Source organism: Lepidochelys kempii, chromosome 1, assembly GCF_965140285.1.
Source record: "Lepidochelys kempii isolate rLepKem1 chromosome 1, rLepKem1.hap1, whole genome shotgun sequence".
In the NCBI taxonomy this organism is placed as follows: Eukaryota; Metazoa; Chordata; order Testudines; family Cheloniidae; genus Lepidochelys; species Lepidochelys kempii.
Genome location: NC_136380.1, coordinates 84110165 through 84133333, shown reverse-complemented (window position 1 = coordinate 84133333; position 23169 = coordinate 84110165). Strand labels below are relative to the sequence as shown.

General features: G+C 39.6%; 1 long non-coding RNA gene across 4 annotated transcripts in view; it reads right to left on the bottom strand.

Annotated features, from left to right (window-relative positions):
* Window positions 1-291: 291 nt before the first annotated feature.
* LOC140912673 (uncharacterized) overlaps window positions 292-23169 on the bottom strand; it is a 70761-nt gene continuing 47883 nt past the window's right edge. For all 4 annotated transcript variants that reach the window (XR_012159349.2, XR_012159346.1, XR_012159347.1 and 1 more), the window contains 2 exons: window positions 21063-21134; window positions 292-2102 (listed from right to left, as the gene is read on the bottom strand). This is a non-coding gene — a long non-coding RNA (uncharacterized LOC140912673). The remainder of the gene's footprint in view (window positions 2103-21062; window positions 21135-23169) is intronic.

The following is a 23169-nucleotide window of genomic DNA, read 5'->3' as shown; positions in this document are numbered from 1 at the left end:
TACAGGACTTGCTCCCACTCTCACTGAAATCAGTGAGAAATGTTCTTGTAGCATTTGTACATCTTGTAGGGCAGAGGAATGCTAACAACATTTATATAAAACTACTACACTTCCCTTTTTCCTGAACTTCAACCGAACTTTTTGCTGAAATCCAGGCCAGAGTTTGGTCTTTTCAAGACTTTTCAGAAACCCTTATACAGAGTTAAACGTCGGGGTTATTTTGTGTAAAACCCTGAAAAATAGGTATTAATAGTTTTCAGTCTACTTCAAAAGAGTGAGATTACCATATACTTCCTTAGTAAAACAAACATTTAATGCACACAGAAAACATTGCAAATAGCATTTGGAATACTATGAGAAACTTTTGAACAAAAACTATTAGTAAATACACTGGTGTTTCATTTCTGTTACACGTAGTCAACTATAAAGTGTTGACACAACATTCTAGACTTTAGCGCACACACATCAAAACACATTCCACTCTGATCTTCTCTCAGAGATGATTTTTCAATCTTTATAGTATGTTTGTAAGCTACAGATGTATCACCTGGACTCTTTAATGCTTGAGGAGAATGGCAGCACCTCAGTCCTTTCAAACACTTCAGAATCCTACCCGCAAAAAAACAAACAAAAAAAAAACCCACAACAACAACAGTCTGGGAATCTCCACAGCCAGAAACATTCTAGCTCTTAGGTTAATAGCTGACGAGACCTCAGTTGGTGGTGACATTTAAGTCTGTAGCCTGTATCCAAAGGGGTACACAGAGTGCGATCACTATACAAAAGATCCATTCTCTGAATCTCCCTAAGGCTTTTTACTCTATGGGGCAGTCTCTTTCCCTCATATGCCCAGCTAAATTAGGCAAGAATTTCCAACCCCTCCCATCTCTGAGCTTTGCCCCATTCTCTTTAACATAGACATAATCCCAGTTTAGAGCAGTCAGATGATAGCTAAATGTAAATTCCATAAGATCTGTGGTGTGTGTGAGTAACAAATGCCCTCCTCCCAGTTCTCCCTTTAGGGCCACTGAACATAACATGGTGGACCAAACATTCGCCTAATGGAGGGCTTCCCTGTAAGTAAAACTGGAATAGCATTCACCTGTATCCAAAGTGATATAGGGTTTGGGAACCGGTCCTCACAGCAGACATATCTCTTGGTCCTAAGTCAATCAGCTGTTGAGTCCACAGGACTGTCTTTAACTCCTATATTTATAACTTTTCCTCCCTTGTGCTCCAACTGTCTCAGCCCAGAGGGTGACTAGGGTGTGATATGCCAGGCAGATTGCCCCCAAAGAAAACTTCCTGTAAAGGTTCAGAAACTGCTGTTGAGCATGTCTAGTAACTGCCACATTCTAATCAGGATGTCTCTGGGCTCTTCTAGCTGAGTTTCCTGCCCTGTCCTCTGCAGCACATGTACAGAGTATTCCAACTAAAATCCACATGTCCTCCCCACTGATTCTCTCCCTTTGTTTGGGCCAAACAAAGTCAAATGTTGCAGCATAAAACTTGTAGGTTCTACTCCCATTGGAACCATGCTGCAGCTCCTAATGACCATCAAGAAGAACAAAGAACTTCAGTTGTTGGTTACAGATATGTGATGTCACATCAACAGAAGACTAGATACATACAGTGATAACCAGTACTTGTACAATGCAGTTTATAATAAAATATAAAAAAATAAAAAATATTTTATAATAAAATAGCAATGATTCAGATTTTACTTTTTTTATACAGGATTTCTTTAATTATGGCCTGGAATCTAAGGGTGGCTAGATGGAAGTTTATCTTTGTAGAGGTAAAACAGTAAAGACAGAAAGAAAAAAGAACAGTGATGAGAGTAGGGGAAGAGGAAAGGATGGGACAGGTTAGGATTGAGGTGCCTGAGCATAAGACATCACATATAGACTATGTTTTGAAGAAGATGCATTGCTTGCAGAATTCCCTTTATGGCTCTTAGGATTTGGGGCATGATCCTATACCAATTCAAGTTAATGGAGTCTTTCCAGTGATTCGACTGTTGCAGGCAGCTAGTATGCACCAATTTCCTGAAATGCCCTCAGCAAAATGAAGCAGACATCCAGCTTGAATTATTCCAGCCTCTAATGAAACAAACACAGACTGGATTAGTTTAGTCACTCATAAATGTAAACTTTTGTCTTTGGGTAAAAAAAAAAATTTTAAGAGAGCTAGAAGCCTCCTAGGTTTTTGCAACATGCATTGACAAAATCTTTTTCTCTCCCCATGTATTTTAGCAACTGCTGATTGCCCAACAAATGGAGATGTATTTTCAGTGAATTACAGAAGGCTTTCAAATAACTGAAAAAACAAACGTACGGGGCTGAAATAAATTCAATAAATAAATACAATTATTTCAAATGAAAAACACACTATAATCTCTTTTGACTTGAGACATCCTACCCAAAAGTCCAGTTTTCATACAACTTAGATGAAAAGGCAGTATACAATTCACTTATGTAATCTTCTTAGAATTAATTAGCATATGGCATATAGACATGACATTTTTATTATAGGATTAAAGATGTACAGGTCCAATAACAGAACGCAGAATAAGACGTCTCAGGGCAGATTGTCTGCACCACTCAGAAAGCAGCCAGATCACCTCTTAGGGGGTTACACTGGAGTGGGAGAATCCCTAGTGGGTGCAAAGTAAAGGGTTCTTATACCAGAACCCTATAGTTTGCAATGTAAGGGGTGTGAAGGGGCACGTAGGAGGCATAGCTAGAACACGCTGCACTCTAGCTATCCATGATGGGCAGATTTGGGGGAGGGATGGAGGCAGCCAGTCAGCATGGGCTGAAGCAACCTAATTTATATCAGGACTGGGACCAGCTTAGAGCCTAACTCAGGACTGGGGGTCAGCCAAGATCTGCATGGGGGACGCTCCCTAGCAATCTCCTGCCCCCTCAAAAAACCCTGTTCCATACTTCTTCCACCCACACCCTACAACCCTCCAGGTTCACACCCAGGTTCCTTCCCAGAAATTAATTCCCTCTCCCGCCGTGCCTCTGTTACCTCTGACTCCCCCATGCCTGTGCACTGCTTCTGAGGGGTGCAGGAAATATGTTTCTATTTTGTAGTTTCAATGAATTATTACTCAGAGTTTTCTATTGATAGGCCTACCAAGGAATCTATTTGTCAAAAAACATTTCCTGAATCTTTTTTGTCATCTGTATTGTTACAAATGTATTTGCTGAGAGGTATTTTGAAATAAATTACCAAAATAATTGAAAATGGCATGATTATATTGTGTTATTTTCACAAACAAAATATGCAGAATTTTAAAATATTGTGCGCAAAGTTTTTGGTGCAGAATTCCCCCAGAAGTATTTTATTGCTCTTTGAAGTCTTTTGTTGTGGCTGAACACATTGAGCATCTCTGTTGACTCTGGCAACTAGGCCACACCGCCCTGCATATAAGGGCAAACCTATGGACTCTGGTCACTAAACCATACTGCCTGAAGCCAAGGACAGCCTGCTGATTCTGGCCACTGGGCCATCCCACCCTGCATTGAAGGATAGTCCTGTTGATTCTGGTTGTTAAACCATACTACCCTGAATCTAGGAGCAGGCCCATGGACGCTGGCCACTGGGCCCTACTGTCCTGTACTGAAGGGCAGTCGTATGAACTCTGACCATTAGGTCATACTGTCCTGAGGAAGAGGGCGATTATTTGCACTTGGCCACAAGGCTATAATGACTGCCCCCCACACAATCCTTCATATATAAATTGACTAAATACAGAGAGTGCCCTACTGCCATAAAGTACAATGGTTGCTGAGATCTATAGCATGATGAGGAGAAAAAGTCTAGGGCAGAGAGGCACCACCCATCAAAGACAAGAACTGTATGTGGACATACTATAGTGACTGATGAGCATTCCAGAAAGGCTTACCAATACGTAAAGAGAAGACAAGGTTTGGGTAGACCGACAGAAGACAGTAGCTTTAAGGCACCAAGAAATGTTATTTAGAGCACTCAAAGGAAAAGACAGTTTCAAGGTAGTTAGCTCACCATGTTTTATGAATCCAGCCAATTCATGTTAACTAAGTCTGAGTCTGGTTCTTTGACTACAAGTGGTTTTAAAAATGCACACAGACAATATTATAAGCATGTACTTCTTTCTGTGCAATACAAACAAACCAAAGGAAATTATACTCCTATTTAAAATCTGTAATTACAAATCAGCTGCTGGTATGGCATTGAGAGTTTTGCCACTGACATGCGTAGGAGAAGGATCACACTCCCTAAGTTCATGTTCAGTTAAACCCTTTCCAAATGTATTTTTGGGATGCACTTCTGGCAAGGGAATATACAGCAAAGCACCTGTTCTCCTACAGTAAAAAAAAAAAAGTGTCCAAGAGATTACAAAAGACAAAAAAAGGAGACTAGACTTCATTGTAAATTTGAGCAATTAAAAACCATTTGCAACCAACATTACGAACAGAGCTTTATGTAACATGACATATCTCTGACTAAAGCTTTTAATCCTTGACCCTAAAACATTTATTACACAAGTGACATGTAGGGTCAATATTAAATTGCACCTTATAAAAACCAAGTTGGATATGTAAAATAAGGATCTATAAACTCGCACAAGTGAAATCATTTACTGAAATTCACTGCATCTCTGCTGTGCTCTATGGAGATAATAAGGGAGGACTGTAATTTTAATTGGTTCAATAAAGCCAACTCGTATTATGGTAAATGAATGTAAAAGCTAGATCAAAGCCAGCCTGCACAACTGGCCTGTCAGCGGCATCGTGGAAACAGAATTAGCAGCCCTTCCAGCACAGTGGTGAGCAGCGAGGAAGCACACTGCCATGCACAAGGTGATCCTCAAAGCTTTTTAATTTTTGTTTTTTTTTTGTTTTTTTTTTTTAAAAAAGAGTTTCATCAAGTGAAGGGTCATTGATTTTTAATGTTGTCTGGTGAAGAGAAGAGGCAAAGAGCATAATGGATGTGGAGAGGGAGACAGAGAGAAAAGGAAAAGGATATATATAAATGAGGAAAGGATGCCTAGTGCATTCTAATGTCCCAGGGTCCTTCCCTTGGCCCTGCACATGATCCTGAACTAGAGAGACAGAAAGAGGACATTAATTAGTAGCTTCCTCTCATATGTTTCCCAGTGATATGACCTCCTCACAATGGTCCCAATCCTCATCCCAGTGACTATGCTGTGCACTAGGAAGTAATCTTCCCCTCGATAGATGATTTGTATCCACGTCTAAGACCTCAGTGCTGCAGTAGCCTCTGATCTTGACATGCTACTCTATCTAGGGTACTTATATTGCCCCACTACCTCATAATCTTTAATGTATTTATCCTCTCCCTGGGAGGAAGGGAAGAGCCATTAGCACTATTTTACACAAGTGGAAATAATTAACAGAAAATGACTTACCCAAGGTCACACAGGAAATTGAATTCAGGTCTCTCAAGTACCAGGTTACCACCCTAACCACTACACCATTCTTCATCTCTGTTAGGAGCAGGGGGTGAGGCTGCAAGTGGATCTCCATAGTCTCAGATCCTCTGCCTCCCACATACTCTCAATAGGAGGGCTTCCCAAAACCTGCCCTCCAAACAAGAGGCCTAAACTGGTTCCACTGTATTCAAGGCACTTGCAACTGAGGAGGAAGAAGTGGGACTTTGCCTTATAAAAAGAAGGGACTGGCTGCAGTTTACTAATCAGTTTCATCTCAGATGTCAGGAAAGGGCACTAGAGAACATTATCCACTTGATAACGTCCAATAAGCTCAACTTTAAAGGATTCTTTCCTCTCTATGAATACAATGAAACTATCAAGTATAACTTCCACCCCAACAATGCTGTCACAGGTTCTCACCTCACAAGATTACACTATATAAGCACTACACTATTTTCTGAGCCAACATGTTTTTACACACACACACACACACACACACACACACACACACACACACACACACACACACACACACACTCAAAAACAAAAATCCAGTCTGAAAACTTATTCCCAGCAGACTCAGGTAGTGTAAGGCCCAGCTACATGGATGACTGTTGTAAAAGAAGACTCAAATAGGCACATGGAAACAGAAAGCAATAAAGGTTTAGGAGAGCTACCCTAAGAAGCAGCAATACTTTAATAATTATAACAATTTCTACTAGTTTCTGTGACACATAATCCCCATTAAAGGATAATATATTACTAATACCTGGTCTACAGGTATTTGTAAAGTAATTTGAGAATTTCAGATTGAAGGCCCTAAAGAAATGCAAAATATTGTTTTTGTTGTTACTATTACATATCCCTTTTAAAGTGTGTCTTTGCTGTGAATTTAAAAGTGCACTGTTTAATACAGAAAAGCACTGTCCATAGTACATAGAGTGGTATAAAATTACAGCATTAATAGAAATTCAGAAGAAGAAGAATTGTCATCTTTGTTCTGAATTGATGTAACCATTCAACAACTCAGAACCTACCAGGTACACAGCTCCAAACTGGGAGAACAGTGATGAGAGCCCAGTATTTGGAATTCACAAATGATAGAAAAGGAGACACTAAATATGAACCAGAAACTGCAAGTGGATGTGTATATAGGATCAAACCTTAACTAGAAGATATAAACACAGCAGCCAGTGGAATACTTAAATAGTAGAGTCAATTGGAAAAACACAAGCAGCACTAAATAAACAGGCCACATGTTCGTGGACAGATTGCAAATAAAAGGATATAGATTGAGCTAAACCTTCAAGGACACTATTAAAATAGCCAAGGAACTGTACATTTTTTTATGTTTGGAAAGCACTTAACCCATTGTGTTTGCTTCCAAAAAAACCCACCACCAACAGTATTATGTGTAAACTGGATGTTGGAGGCAAAGGGGATGTACAGGTTTCAGAGTAGCAGCCATGTTGGGATGTAAAAAGGAAGAAAAAACTTTCTGACACACCATCAAGGCACATGAATATGTAATTCAAAGCAGTTTGATCAAAAATAACTTCATTCAAGAAAAGTCAAATGACATTGGAACACACCCGAAACAAAATCAAATCTGGATTTCAACTAAGTTGTTAATATTGGTACATAAATATGGAATGGATAGTGACAAACTAATTTCCAGTCCTAGATTTTCTGTGTTGATAGCACCACTGTTCTAATGCACAGCTACAGGCACAGGATGAGAAGAGAGAAGAGGAGAGGAGAAGGCCCCATAGTAGGAGACTAACTTGGAAAAAGACTCGGAGCACCATTGTATGAGTACGAGAACAACCCAAATCTCAGCAGAATAAGCAGTTGTAAAAACCCATTGATTTTTACATATCAAAGGAATTAAGTAAAGTAATAAAATTCAAAACATAGGCAGAAAGCTGATCATGATGTCTGTTAAAACACCCCCCCCCACACACACACAAAATCAGTGAAGAACAAGCAGTCATTGCAAAATCAACCAGCCACATGTAGCTTTCTCAAATAAGTACAGAGAATGGTAAATGATGGCAAGGTGCCGACCTCAGGCAGTATGGGAGAAAGTGATTGAACCACTGGTATTAAAAATTCCACCATGGCTGAACAGAGTAAAAGAGGTGATGAGAAGCAAAAAGGCATCCTTTAAAAGTTGGAAGAAAATAGAAAGGAGCATAAACTCTGACAAGTCACATGTAAAAGTATAATAAGGCAGACCAAGAAAGAATTTGAAGAACAAATAGCTAAGGACACCAACACTGAGAGAATTTTTTTTTTTTAAAAGTACACCAGAAGTAAGAAGCCTGCCAAACAGTCAGTGGGGCTCCTGGACCACTCAAGGAAGATAAGGTGCTAAAGGACCATGTAAGGAAGATAAGGCTGTTGCAAAGAAGCTAAATGAATTCTTTGCATTGGTCTTCATTGAAGACGATGGAAGGGAGATTCCCATACCAAGCCTGAGGAACTGTCCCAGATTGAGGTGTTAGTTGAGGAGACTTTGGAACAAATTCATAAATTAAAAGTAATAAATCACTAGGACCAGATGGTAGTCACCAAAAAGTTCTGCCAGAGCTCAAATATGAAATTGCAGAATGACTGACCATGCTATGTGACCTATCACTTAAATCAGCCTCTGCACTAGAGGACCGGAGGGTAGAGTATTTTTTAAAATGGCTCCAGACGCACTTCTGTCTATTACGGGTTGATAAGCCTAACTTCAGTACTAGGCAAATTGATTGAAATTATAGTAAAGCACAAAAATCAGACATATAGAGGTACTCAGTGAGTTGGGGGACAGTCAATATGGCTTTTGTAAATGGAAATTGTTCTCAATCTATTAGAATTCTTTGAATGTGTCAACAAGAATGTAGATATGGGTGATGCAGAGGATATAGTGTACTTGGACTTTCAGAAAGCCTTTGACAAGGACCCACACCAAAGGCTCTTAAGCAAACTAGCAGGCGTGGGATAAGAGAGCAAGTCCTCTCCTGGATAATTACTGGTTAAAGGATAGGAAACAAAGGGTAGGAATCAATGGCCAGTTTACACAATGGAGAGAGTAAATAGCATCCCACAAGGTTCTGTAATGGGACCTGCGCTGATCAACATATTCATTAATGATCTGGCAAATGGGAATGAACACTGAAGTGGCAAAATTTATAGTTGATACAAAATTACTCAAGCTAGTTAAGTTGAAAGCAGACTGCTAAGACTTACAAAGGGATCTCACAAAACTGGATGACTGGGCAACAAAATGGCAGATGAAATTCAATATCGATAAATGAAAAATAATGCATATTGGAAAACATAATCCCAAATATACATACAAAATGATGGAGTCATTGTGGATAGTTCTCTAAAGACATCTGTTCAACATGCAGCGGTAGTTAAGAAAGCTAACAATGTTAGGAACCATTAGGAAAGTGATAGATAACACAGAAAATATCAGAATGCTGCTATATAAATCCATGGTACGCCTACACCTTGAATACTGCATGTAGATCTGGTCACCTCATCTCAAAAAGAGATACATTAGAGTTTGAAAAGGTGCAGAGAAGGGCAACAAAAATGATTAGTGGTATGGAACAGATTCCGTACAAGGAGAGATTAAAAAGACTGGGACTGTTCATCTTAGAAAAGGGACAACAAAGGCGGACTATTATAGAGGTCAAGTAAAATCATGAATGATATGGAGAAAGTGAATAAGGAAGCTGTTTATTTACCCCTTCACAGAACACAAGAAGTAGTGAGTCACTCAATAAAATTAATAGGCAGCAAATTTAAAACAAACAAAAGGAAATACTTCTTCACATAAACAATTGAGCTGTGGAACTCTTTGAGAGGTGATGCTGCAAAGGCCTAAAGTAAAACTGTGTTAAAAAAAAAGAATTAGATAAGTTCATGGAGGACAGGTCCATCAATGGCTATTAGCCAAAATGGCCAGGGATGCAACCCCATGCTTCAGGTGTCCCTGAAACTCGAACTGTCAGAAGCTGGAACTGGGCAACAGGTGAAGGATCACTCAAAATTCCCCTGTTCTGTTTGTTCCCGCAGAAGCACCTGGCACTGGGCACTGTCACAGACAGGATACTGGGCTAGATGGGCTATTGGTGTAACCCAGTAAAGCTGTTCTTATGTTCTCAGGCTGAATTCAGTTCCAGTGAGGGGCAATGACTCATGCCAACTCTACAACTTCTGTGTAGGTGAATGAGAGAAAGAATAGCCCTTTGGGTCCAAATCTGCCATTCTTACTGCCACTGAGTAGTAACTGATTTCAGTGGAGGAATAAATGGCTGTATTGAATTCAAAGGGAGTTTTGCAATTGACTTCAATGGGGCCAGGATTTCACCCAATGGATCCAACTCAAAAAGGGTGGAAGAACTGTGTCCTTTCAGTCAAGGCAGTGGAAGAAATCCAGAGCCCTCAGTTAAAGCCAGAGGGCCCGATTCGCCATTATTCTGCACAGATAAAATGTCTTCAAGTTGAATGTAAGGCTTTGCTTCATTCAGACAATTATCCTCATTTTACAGATGGGGCTAAAAGATACGGAGATTTGACCAGGGATAGACAGAAAGTTAGTGGCAAAGCCATTACTAAAATTCAGGCCTTCCTGACTCCCAGCTCTGTGCTAATTCCTAATTCTTCTACACCACACTGCCTTTCACAGCTAATGGTTTAATCACTAAACATTAATATAAATGTTTAATTATATTAAGGAACCTCTAATATATAGTGACTGATGAGAAATCCCTGTTTTTCCTTTATTTCCATAATTTTCATTCAGATATACAAAAAATAATTGCAGTCACTATAGTAATAGAGGCAAATCTTATGTCTTGATATCTGCAGTTGTAGGATTTCATGTTATGCATCTAGTAGTTTTTAGAAGCTAAACAGATTACGTTCTGGTCAATATTTGGATAGGAGACTTTCATGATAAACCTAGATGCTGTACATAGTATTTTTGATTAAAAAGGTGAAGCTTAAATACCTATATTTAAGAATCAAGCCCACAGCATTTACTGTGGTGTGGTAGTTTCCAAAATAGCGGGTGAATTTATGATGGGGCAAGGCCCCCTTTTTTCCCTTATTCTGAGGAGTCCTAGATACACAGACTTCTTTATTCCAACACAATAAAAAAAATATTTTTCAATATGACTCCACATAGAGAATATTTGTTTACCTGAATTATAGCCAGAAAGTCCATACTACTTTGCCAAAAAATGGAAGATTATTTTTACAGTCCACATTTAACAGAAACCATTTAATGCAGCTCTAATAAATCTTATCACATGATCTCAAATCATCTCCAGTTAACACATGGAGGTTGTGTTCCTATTTGTTAAACTAGATTATCAGAAAAAATTCTCATTAAAATGTTTTTCTACACACTAAAAAGTTTCCTTGCTGTGTCTAAAGCGAACAGTAATATATTACATTATCACACTGTTCCTGTTACATTTATCCTTCTATATCTTTCACTTATCCTCTGAAAACAACATACTGTACATTTCTGTTTTCCTGTAACAAAATCCAGGCTTAATGTTGATTTTGTCATGTGCCTTCATTTCAACTGGTACTGGTTTTGTTTTTCTTGGACCCAGCTAAAGCTAAGTATACTGCAACATAGCTTATTTCATGTCAAAATATTTTGTGCTACACATACTGACTGATCAGGAGTTGTTTTCTCTAAACACAGCAAAGATTTCCTCTTGTTGTTTCAGGATATTTCTAAAACGTGCCTCTGAGCTTAAGGCTAGGGTTTGATTAATGCATGATTTCCTCTTTAAAATTAGAAACAGGAATCATGAGTGATGGTTAATAATTTTCATTTGCTCTTCTGCTCTGTTTTCCAAGCAGACTAATTAAGGTCCTGGTTCCCAGGCCTGATTAGGGCTTCTTTTACATCTGACTGCAGTTTGCAGATAGTGCTTCAAGGCAGGAACTCATGCTTATTTTCAGTAAATGGGAACAATCTGGAAAGGAACAAGAAGGTTGGGTTTTTTTCTCCTTTAATGAGAGAAATCGTGATGTCTTTTGCAGGAATCAACATAATTTAACAATAAATGTCAGAATTGGAAGCAAAGTAACAAGGCACCGATTTATGTTTTCAGAACTGCATGGTGTAGGCATGTTATTAGTAACAGCTCTTTTACACTTTTACTGAATGTGTTGGATTGATTGGCATTGGGTCAATCTATATTGGTTTAAATTTAACATGAATCCAGAGAACTGTAATGCTTCCTTGCCTACTCCACCTGTTTAGTCTCCGAGACTCCTACACTGATGTATTCATGATATTGTGCAGTACCTACTGGACATCCCAGCCACCAGGCAGATTCCAGCTATTGGTCAGCAAGGGTGGAAAGACACAAACTGGTGTAAACAACCCAATCACAGACCTGAAATAGGAAGTGGAGGGAGGATCCATTGGACAAAGATCCCACACCTACCAATTAGAAGAAAGGATGTGCATCCCCTCCCATACACACCACTGTGTCCCTTTTAAGCTTGGCTTTAGCAAAGAGAAAAAAGAAAAAAAGAAAAAGAACACCCAGGGTTCACCCATCAGCAGATTTAAGACAAATGTCCTATAATGGACTGATTGATGATTGACGATCCCTGAATTAGAGGATGATCTCTACCACGGATTTACATATGGGTCCTGAGAGGACTCAGGAATCTGATCCTGGAACTGCAGATCCACCCGCAGTAGGTACAGACATTTTGTGGTAGGCCAGCAGCCTGCTGGGAGAAAGTTTTCAGCTTCGAGGGCAAGGTGCTTCTCCTCGAAGTGAGCCACTGCCTGATATGGAGCCATTGGCATCAGTTGGTGGCTTGCTCTTCCCAGCTTGTGATGTCCACTCAGTTTTCTTAAGATATGCTTTCAGTGTCTCTTCGTAGTGTTTCCTCTGACTATTGTGGGATCTCTGACCAGAGGTGAGCTGAGAGCAGAGAATTTGTTTTGGGAGGTGAGAGTCTGGCATCTGCACACAATGTCCAGCCCAGCGAAGTTGATGCTTGAGGATCACTGCTTCAATACTGGTGACATTGACTTCAGTGAAGATACTGGCATTAGTGCAGTGATCTTGCCACTTGTGGTGAAGGATCTTCCGGACGCATTGTTGGTGGTACCTCTCCAAACTCTTGAGGTGCTGTCGATAGGTCACCCAGGTTTCGCATCCACAGAGGAGTGTAGGAACAACAATAGTCTTATAGACCTGGATCTTGCTGTCCTGCCGTAGCTCACGGTCCGTGAAAATGCGTCAGAGCAATTTCCCAAAGGAAGCACTTGCACACTGGATCCTGTGCTGGATCTCACTGGCAATTTTTGCATTTTGAGAAAGGTAGCAAAAGTGCTCAACTGTCTCCAAAGTCTGGCCCTCGATGGCGATTTGTGAAGAAAGTCATACTAGCAACTCAAAGCTGAAGCCCAAAGGAAAATCCGTGGCATCAGAAATAAGTGGTGGAGAGAAAAGGCCAAGGAGATTGAACTTTATGCTGACAAATATGACATAAGGAGTATCTTTCAGGCAACAAGGGCCATTTACAGCCCATGCTCCCATGGACCCACACCACTCCAAGTCCAAAACGGACCAACGTATTTTAAGGACAGCAAAGCCATAAAAGCCAGATGGAAGGAGCTTTTCGAGTTACTCCTGAACCATAAGTCAACTGTCTCTGATGCCACTATTGAATCAATATCTCAATGACAATGAAAGAGAATCTCTTGCTGACCCTCCCACCCTCGAATAGTAACACAAGCCATTATGCAAACTAAGAACAACAAGACTGCAGGGCCAGATGGCACACCAGCTGAAGTCTACACATTTGGAGGTGAAGAACTGGTAGGGAAGCTCCACGCACTTTTTCTTCATATCTGGAACAATAAGAAGATTCCAAAAAGACTTGAGAAACGCTAACGTTGTTACAATCTTTAAGAAAGGAGATAAGTCGGCGTGTGGAAACTATTGAGGCATTGCCTTGCTATCTACAGCAGGGAAAATTCTTGCACATATCCTCTCAAACTGATTACTTCCCCTTGCTGAGGAAATACTGCCAGAATCTCAGTGTGGTTTGAGACCATCCCGCAGGACAACAGACATGATCTTCATTCCACAAAAAATCTCAGGCGCAAAAATCAGGACCTTTCATGACTACTTCCCCTCTCAATCCTTGGTTCTCAAAACATTTGAGCACCCTGTGGGCCGCTGGAGATGTAGGGATTTGAGAAAAACTGGGCCAAGCTTATTATATGGTTTCAGGACAAATCTTTTTATTATGTTTTGTCAGACCACTTCTGTCTTTCCACTCAGATGTATGTTTGTTCTCCTTCCCATAGAATCACAGAAATGTAGAACTGGAAGGGACCTTAAGAGGTCACCTAGTCCAGCCCCCAGTAAACTAAACCATCCATGACTGGTGTTAGTCCAACCTGTTCTTAAAAATCTCCAAGATGGGTATTCTGCAAACTCCTTCAGAAGCCTATTCCAGAGCTTATTTACCCTTATAGTTAGAAAGTTATTCTTAATATCTAACCTAAATCTCCCTTGCTGCAGAGTAAGTCCATTACTTCTTTTCCTACCTCAAGTGGGCATGGAGAACAACTGATCACATTTCTTTTTATAACAGCCCTTAACATATTTGAAGATTTAACACGTCCCCTCTCAAGACTAAACCTCAAGGCCAGTTTTTTTAACCTGTCCTCATAAGTTAGATTTTGTAAACCTTTTGTCATTTTTATTGTTCTCCTCTGCACTCTCTCCAATCTATCCACAGCTGAAAGTGTGGCACCCAGAATTGAACACAGTACTCCATCTGAGACCTCACTGGTGCCAAGTAAAGCAGGACAATTCTCTTCTAGGTCTTACATATGACACCAAATAATACACCCCAGAATGATATTAGCTTTTTTTGCAATTGCATTATAGTTTTGACTCATTCAATTTCTGATCCATTATAACCCCTAGATCCTTTTCAGCAGTTGTATCACCTAGTCTTTTATTTCCCATTTAATAGCTGTGCATTTAATTTTTCCTTCCTAAGTGCAGTACTTTGCACTTGTCTTAATTGAATTTCACCTTGTTGATTTCAGAACAATTCTCCAATTTGTCAAGATCATTTTGAATTCTAATCCTGTCCTCCAAAGTGTTTGCAACCCTGACTAGCTTGGTGTCATCCACAAATGGCATAAGCATACTTTTCACTCTATTATCCAAGTAATTAATGAATATATTGACTAGTACCAGAACTGACCCCTGCAGGACCCCACTAGAAACATGATCCCAGTTTGACAGCGAACCATTGTACTTAAAAAGTAGTAACCAATTTTTCAACCAATTGTGCACATTACACTAATTTCATCTAGACCACATTTCCCTAGTTTGCCTATGAGAGTGGCAGGTGGGACTGTGTCCAAAGCCTCACTAAAAATCAAAGAGACAAGTTGTGTGAGATATCATTTATTGGACCAACTTGTGTTAGTGAGAGAGATAAGCTTTCGAGTTTCCCAGACCTGAAGAACAGCTCTGTGTAAACATACTCAGTGTGTCACAGCTAAATACAAGATGGAACACATTGTTTAGCATAAGCAGTTAACGCACATATCAAGGGGCCATTCAAGGTGATGTGGCCCCTTAATACATATTTTAAGGAACCGTTCAAGGTTAAGGGGCCACATTACCTTGAATGGCCCCTTGATATGTGCGTTAACTGCTTATGCTAAACAATCTGTTCCATCTTGTATTTAGCTGTGACACACTGAGTATGTTTCCCAGACCTGAAGAAGAGCTCTGTGTAATCTTGAAAGCTTGTCTCTCTCACCAACACAAGTTGGTCCAATAAAAGATATTAACTCACCCATCTTGTCTCTCTAATATCTTGGGACCGACACAGCTACAACACTGCCTACTAAATTCAAGATATGACACCTACAGCTCCTCCCCCGCTCCATCCACTAGGCTAGTAACCCTACCAAAGAAGGAAATTAGGTTGGTTTGACATAGATTCATAGATACTAGGTCAGAAGGGACCATTATGATCATCTAGTCTGACCTCCTGCACAACGCAGGCCACAGAATTTCACCCACCCACTCCTGCGAAAAACCTCACCCCTATGTCTGAGCTACTGAAGTCCTCAAATCGTGGTTTAAAGACTTCAAGGAGCAGAGAATCCTCCAGCAAGTGACCCATGCCCCATGCTACAGAGGAAGGTGAAAAACCTCCAGGGCCTCTTCCAATCTGCCCTGGAGGAAAATTCCTTCCCGACCCCAAATATGGTAATCAGCTAAACCCTAAGCATATGGGCAAGATTCGCCAGCCAGATACTACAGAAAATTCTTTCCTGGGTAACTCAGATCCCACCCCATCTAATATCCCATCACAGGCCATTGGGCCTATTTACCATGGATATTTAATGATTTCTTCTAGACAAATTCATGCTGGGTATTACTTAAAAACATATTATCCTCTAGGTATTTACAAACTGTAATTTATTCCAGTATCTTTCCAGTTATCAAAGTTTGGCTAACTGTTCTACAATTCTCTGTGTCCTCTTTGTTCCCCCTTTTAAAGATAGGTACTATGTTTGTCCTTCTCCAGTCTTCTGGGACCTCACCTGTCCTCTGTAAGTTTTTGAAAATAACTCCTAACAGTTCTGAGAATGCTTCAGTTAGTTCCTTAAATAAATACCCAAGAACAAATTTCATCAGGCCCTGCCAACTTGAACACAGTTAACTTATCTATCCTTAAACTTTTATTTTCCTGTTTTGGCTTGCATTCCTTCCCCCTTGATGTTAATATTGATTGTGTTAAGCACCTGGTCACAATTAACCCTTTTAGTAAAAGAATGAAGCAAAATAGGCATTAAACACCTCAGTTTTCTTGGTGTCGTTCATTCTTTGCACGCCTGCCTCGCTAAGTAAGGAACTACACTTTCCTTCATCTTTCTCTTGCTCCTAATTTATAGAAACTCTTATTTTTGCCTCTTATGATTCTTGCTGGTGTGCCTTAGCCTTTCTGATTTTCTCCCCATGTGCTTGCATTATTCTTTTGTGCTCCTCCTTAGCAATTTGTCCATGTTTTCACTTTTTGTAGATTTCTTTTTGATTCTCACATCATTAAAATGTTCCTGATGCAACTATTGGCTTCTTACCATTATACCTATTATTCCTTCACATCCGGATAGTTTGCTGTTGTGTCTACTTTATTCCTTAATTTTTCTTCTTGGGGACCCTACCTATCATTTCTGAGGCTGTTAAAGACTGCTTTTTTTAAGTCCATTGTCCTTATTCTGCCTCTCTCCAAGGCCTTCCTTTCCTCTGAATCATGAAATCTATCATTTCATGATCACTTTCATCCAAATTGCCTTTAACCTTTAGATTTGCAATCAATTCATCACAGTTAGTCTGAATCAAGTCTCAAATGGCTGTCTGCTTGGGTACTTCCTCCAGCTTCTGAAACAAGAAGACATCCCCGATATATTCCAAGAACTTATTGAACATTTTGTGTTTTACCATAATACTTTTCCAAACAGATGTCTGGGTGGTTATGGTCCCTAACCAGACCTTGTGTGCTAGGTATTTTTTATTTGTGAAAGAAATTTGTTCTACCACCTCCTGATTTTGTTGTGTATAATAGACCACTACCATCTCATCACCCGTTTTTTTCCTTTATCTTCACCCAGAGACTTTCAACTGGTCTGCCTCACCTCCTGCTAGACCTCAGAACAAGCATATATAGCCTTGATATACCATCAATATCTCCTCACTTTTTCCTCTCCCTGTTCTCATGAACAAGCTATACTCCTCTATACCAATATTCCTCTCGTGAGATTTATCCCTCCAAGTCTCTGTGATACCAATTAAGTCATGATTTAGCTTGTGTACTAAGACTTCCAGTTCTTCCTGTTAATTCCCCATACTCCTTGCATTTGTGTACATCTAAAATGTTGAGAATATTCCCCAACGGTAATCCCCATCATTGCTCTTATAACCCAATTGTAATGCCCCCCCTCACTATTTAGCCCTTTGATAATGTCAACTTTTTTTATACCTACCTGTAAGCTTTTGTCACCTGCCACATTTGAACCTAGTGTAAAGTCCTTCACTCTAGGTTGGTGAATCAGTGTGTGAACATGCTCTTCCCCTTCTTGGTCGGGTAGACCCTCATCTTTTCCCAGCAGTAATCTTTTCCAGAGCAGCATCCCATGGTTGCAGAAGCTAAAGCCCTCCTATTGACACCATCTTTTGAAGCCATGCATTCATCTCCAAGATGTGCATGCGCTTTCCTGGGCCTTTACCCTCAACCAGGAGGATGGATGAGACCACCATCTGTGCCCCTGACTGCTTCCCCCTAGCTCCCAGAGCCCTGCCACCATTGCTGATCTGTCCAGAGTCATCCCTGGCAGTATCACTGGTGCCCACATGGATGAGCAGCATGGGGTAGTGGTCAGAGGGATGGATAAGCCTCAGCAACTTTTCCATAACATCTCAGATCCTGACTCCTGGCATGCACCACACTATCAGTCATTGCTTCCCTGAACTGGATCCTCTCCATCTGCTGTACTCCTGTGACTCCACGCTGCCAGTTGGGTAATGCTTCTTTTACTTTTTTAAAAAAGCCGTTTACCAGTAACAGAGTATGAAAGGATCAGAAGCATAGAATGCTTCTAGTTACACATCTTCCTTTAATGTGGTTCCTTACCCTGACAGACATGATTTTTATTTTATTCTTAATTTTGAATGTCTAGGACAACAAATATTCAATGAAATATTTTTAATGCAGCTGTTATATGTTGATGGGAAGAAAAGTGCTAATATAAATATTTTCCCTATAAGACAGTTTTTAAAAAGGACCAAAAAAATGAAGTAGTTTTTATTGGGCTCTAGGACAACACCAAAGCTACTGTATGAACTTCCAGGGAACCCACAGTAAAGCCCACTACTTCCAAAAGTCAGTCTTATGATTCAGCATTTTTCCTGATCTTATTACTAATTAGGTCTGAATGCTATAAATATAACAAGTCTTCAACGTAAATGAAAATACATGTTGATAATATTAAAGCCCTGAACAAAAAGTCATACACTGTCTCTTTATACTTTAGCAGTAAAGGCTGTTAACATAGCAAGGGCTAGATCAGTGGTTCTCAAACTGTGGGTTGGGACCCCAAAGTGGATCATGACCCCGTTTTAATGAGGTTGCCAGGGCTGGCTTAGACTTGCTGGGGTCCGGGGCCAAAGCTAAACCCCAAGCATGAGAGCTTCAGCCCTGGGAGGCAGGGCTCAGGTTACAGGCCCCCTGGCCTGGGAAGGTGGGGCTTTGGCTTTGCCCCTCCACCCCTGGGGTGGTGGGGCTTGGGCAGGCTCAGACATCGGTCCCCCCTCCTAGGGTCCTATAGTAATTTTTGTTGTGAGAAGGGGGTCGTGGTGCAATCTAACCCTGGGCTAGATTGTTGCTTTAAGCCACATGATAGGAGAAATGCAGAAGTATGCTACTCCAACAGCAGATTTGGCATCTCCTGTACGTAGGTATGTACAATACCTCCAGGAACACTGAAGATGTGCACACAGCAGTGGCATCTACTATAACTTTCTATGAAGTGGGGTATGCACTTCCACTGGGCTAAATAAAGGATTCAGGAGTCTAATTTTAGGAACCCAGCATTGAAAATCCAAGAGCTCTACTGTGTCATCACTTGTAAGCTCCAATTGATTTCAAGCATTATCTTACATTACTATATCCCACAGTTTCTGTGGAGGGTTGCATATGTCTTACAGATTTTATCTGGAAGTCTCCTATTTAAGTACTGACCAGGTCCAATATTGTTTAACTTCTATATAACACTGAGTAACTTACAACCGAAAGCCATATTATGCAAGTCCATTATACAATGTTGTTCTCTCCACAGTCTCACCTCCCTTTTTTTGTCTGATGTCTTTTCTGCTTTCTCTCTCTCTCCCTGGGTAAATATGTATTATTTAACTCTGTAAAGCATTTCAGGCTGCACAGAAGTTTGCATGAAAGACACTATTCAAAGCATTATTTTAAACACACACACACACAGTAAGGGAAGCTATGAAACTACTCAGTTACACTTGTGAATAGGGGAAGACAACTTTGTTTTAACAAGATTTTCACATTAACTAATTTTATTTGATTAGATATTAAAAGACCACAATGACTATCATGACAAGGAGGTGTATTTTGAAGAGAAGGAAAATAAAAACAGAGGAGAAAGGATGGGAAATGAAGCCTTCCTTGTCTTGGCAATAAGAGTTACACGAAAAAAACTCACCATTTTCGGTGACTGACAGATTCATGAATTATGTTAGTGTGTCCAGGACTCATGTTTACCATCTGATCATGTAAGTGTTTTTTTAGAATAAAACAGTTAGGGTGTGTGTCTGAAGAAAGCAGACTGAGATTTTGATGACTCAAACACAAGATTCATAGATTCCAAGGCTAGAACAGACCCCTGTGATCATCCAGTCTGAGCTCCTGTAAAACACAGGCCACAACATACCCCCCAAAAAAATTCCTAGAGCAGCAGATGCACTACACACTTTGCCAATGCCCTCCGTTCTTTTTATCCCGCACAGACAAGTACTACAGATCACATTCATATTTTGTTATTAATCCACTTCGTCCTCCTTACGTCACTATGTCGTAAGTCAGAAATGTATATTAAATCAGTAAGAAAAATATGTTTAAGTTATTTCTGGCCTTTGTGTGTGTCAGGACATCATTCATTTAAAAAAATAGCATTCAATGTGGGGTTTGACAGGTCGTTTAGAATTGGTCTTATTACAGGTGGGGCTGGTAGCCTATTAAGGTTGCCCAACGCTTCCTATTACAAAATTATGTTTTCAGCTGCTTATAACTTTGCCAAACGTAACTTGTTTGAACTAAAATTTTCCATTCCAGGTATCTGCCTCAGGGTATGCCTTTTTAGAACATTTCAGCCAATAGGGTTCATCTATTTCTGAGAATGAGGATAGAAAAAAATGTTGTTCTGCAATATTAAAAAATTCTGGTGACCTTTTACTTGAGAATCTCAACACCCTCATTCCTTGGGGCAGGAACTTGAAATGTGGGGACAGGGATGACCTTTGTATTAGGTATGTGACTTTTGCTGTCCTGTGAAAATTCACCCAAATTTGGCCAAGTTTTCAAGCCTCTCAAAAATAGAAGTTGCACGTGCTCAGTAGAGACTATAGAGCTTAAAAGCTAAAATCTTCAAAGATTCAATCCTCATTGCACATGCTTCATCCTAGAACTTACCAGACTGCATTTACCTTCCCCACAAAGTGATTGAGCATGCTCCAGCGTAGGCTACAGGGGCAGAGCTCGATTTATTCCATACTGATATTTGAAATGCTGTGGTTGTTACCTTCCTAGTTGTCTTAAATTTGAAAATTTAAATAGGAAAATCATTAAGCTATTTTAAAATTAAACACATAGGGCCTTATTGTCATTCACAATAAAGCCCTTTTCTACCACTCTGACAGTATAAAAGGACTTAAGGTGAGTACAAATGTAACTGCCAACAGAGATTGCCAGTCACCATTAGATGGAAGAAGTCATTTTAAGTTGTTACCTTCAGCCTTTTCCAATGAATGTCCTTTCACTCAATGTACAACGCATTTATCTGCAGCATCCTTCCATGCACCTACAGAAAATGATTTTATTTATTTTGCACTTTGCTTGTTGTGTGTGCGAGGTTATTTACGAGTGCTTGTTTCAGTTTTGTTTTGGAACGTAAATATGGAATATTCAGTTAATTTTTTTTATCTACTTTACAAAATGTTTTGTGGGCAGGCTACCTTTTGCTAATTATCTTTTGCATTTAAATTTTGTTAAGACATTCGGAATTCCTCAGGCATCAATACCCAAATATATTTTTATTTTGTATTATATTGTCTTAGCTTAGCCCCAAGTTGGTAATATTAATAAATTAAACCAGTGTCTTAGAAATGGAAGGCTCTATATGACTTAACAACAATCCCCTTCAGACATTCAGTCCCACTTTTATTAACATATTTTCCTATTTATAGTTCTTTTAATTGGGCAAGAAATTTGGAATTTTCTTAACCAAGAAATGATTTAGAGAAAAGTTTAATATGCTATTGCCACTGTTTAAAATTCAACTGTGCTCACTAAAGTTAAATATTCCATGGATTCATATAGAATTATTCTCATTTACATTAAACACTTACGGGAATCAGAAAACAACAGCTGATTATATGCCTTTCAAGGAATACTTTGTACCTGGGCTAATCAATTTTATACTATGAAATGTCATCAAAGTCCTTCACAAAAGAAATATAGGGTAACACTGAAATCAGTGAAATTAATATAAAGTTTAAAATGATTGAACAATGTATATTAGCATTGTTTCATGTTTCTAATTTGACTAGTATGTTCTAACTAGTAAGACCTAACAAATGAAGGCTTATGAGTAACATAAGCAAGAAAAGAAGGCAACCCCGTCTTGATCAGGATCTCATTTAGGCTGAATGGTTTTAACAACATTGTACCAATGGTAAGTGTTGACTTAAAACTAAGCAGTGTATCTTCCCATTCTGTGTAAAACATCTGCATTATTTGAAACCTTGAATACCTGAGATTGCATTGTGCCCCACTGTGGAACAGTCCCATGGATGCTCATTCATGATGACATTTTCCAAGTGTAGACAGGCCTACGGAGGTGCCTGAGGAGTGGCCTATGCAAGTTTTAAAGTGAACTGAATCAGGGTGGAACACTTCCCTCCCACACTCTCCTCCTGCCCACAGGTCTGTGTGTAGTATAAACTGAAAGGTGCTTAGTAGATAAATGCTAATAATAAAACTTGGATCCTGACATTTAAGATTTGACCCAACCATACAAACCCTAAGCAAGCCATTACTGAGGTCAATGGCTGTTCTACCAGACTAAAAACAAAATAATTTGTTCTTGAAAGCATATATTCAGAGAAACAGGCAAGGAGGCACAGAGGAATATAAATTTAAAAACCTATGAAATTCCCACACATAAACTTTATTAATTTAAAGTTCAAGTAGCTTGACTGTTGCTTGGTATACACTTAAAAGTTACGTCAACATAGCTACATCTGTCAAGGGCGTGAAAAACCACATCCATGTCTGACATAATCCCCATTGTAGATGCAGCTAGGTAGAAGGAAAAAAATACTTCTATCAATGTAATACCATCATTCAAGGAGCTGGTGTTTCTACACTGATCAAATAATCCCTTCCATTGATATGGGATGTGTCTACACTACGGGGATATGCCAGCATAACTATATCTAAATAGCTATGTCAGTAGAGTATAGTGTAGATATACACATGTACATACCTTAAAAAGAAAGGAAGCAAGCATTTAAGTAATTTAACATCCCATTTACCCCTTCCCAATATCCACTACCTTCCTTCCACCACACACAGCCTGCATACCTACACTCTCATCCTGAACCACCAACATGTAATCTTAATTCCAGCCATAAATATAATATGCACACACATGCAGATTTCAATTAACTGATGTCTGCATAAAAACTATTGCTAAATTTAGAACAATCGGTAACATAGATCACTCAGTCTCATAACTTTTCCTAAGCATTACAGAAAGCCGTATACTTTAGACATTGTTTACAATCTGACACAAGACCTCACTTCCTTGCACACATCAGTACAGAAACCACATT